This window comes from Chrysochloris asiatica, unplaced genomic scaffold (assembly GCF_000296735.1).
Source record: "Chrysochloris asiatica unplaced genomic scaffold, ChrAsi1.0 scaffold00097, whole genome shotgun sequence".
Lineage (NCBI taxonomy): Eukaryota > Metazoa > Chordata > Mammalia > Afrosoricida > Chrysochloridae > Chrysochloris > Chrysochloris asiatica.
In genome coordinates this window covers 3,837,766-3,838,712 of record NW_006408615.1, presented here as the reverse complement: position 1 = coordinate 3,838,712, position 947 = coordinate 3,837,766, and positions in this window count along the sequence as shown.

The following is a 947-nucleotide window of genomic DNA, read 5'->3' as shown; positions in this document are numbered from 1 at the left end:
CCCAGTGAGATGGATTGGCCAAGTGGCAGCATCAATGGGCTCAAGTGTGACAACAATTGTGAGGTTGGACCAGGACCGGGCAGTGCTTGGTTCTGTTGTGCATAGAGTCACTGAGTCGGTACCGACTCAATGGCACCTAACAATAAGAACAACAACAACTGTGTAGTCCTGGTGTGGCATTATAGGATAAGCACAATAGCTCCTTGAAAACTCTATACAGTGTCACTGTGAGTCGGAATTGACTCAAAGGCATTTAACAAACACAACACTACTATCTTGCATTGGGTGTTCAATTCTTCCTTAAAATCTGTCTTGGTGAAAAAATATATGTTCCAGGCCACAAGCTTTGTTTATGGCACTGCTGCAGAAACATTGTGTGGATTTTCATATGTAGGAGACCCATGGTGTTGTGGGCTAAGCATGGGGCTGCTCACCGCAACATCGCTGCTCAAGTTCACCCACAGCTCCGCGGGAGGAAGATGAGGCTGGCTGCTCCTGTAAAGATTTAGTTTTGGAAACTCTCAGGAGCAGTTGTACTCTGGACAGGTATTTGGCAGTCCATTTGCCTAACGCAATATGCTGTTTGATTTCTTGATTGCTACTTCCATGCACATTGATTGCTGATTAAGTAGAATGACATTGCTGACAATTTCAATTTTTTTTCTAATTGATTTATCAGCTAAAGAAATCTGTGTACTTATACTACCTTTCCAACACTCTTCTCTTGTCCTCCTAATCTTTTTTTTTTTAGCGTTTTGTTGTGAATTATGTGAGAGTTTACATGAGAGAACATTAGCTTTACATTCATCCTATCGTATATGGTTTCATTGCCATGGTTACAACCCCCTCCAGGCATCATCAACAACCAAAGGGTATACCCTGCAAGCCTGCCCCCTGGTCATCAGAGCTCAGTCCCTCTCCCTCTCTGGTTCTAGAGTCCTCAGACA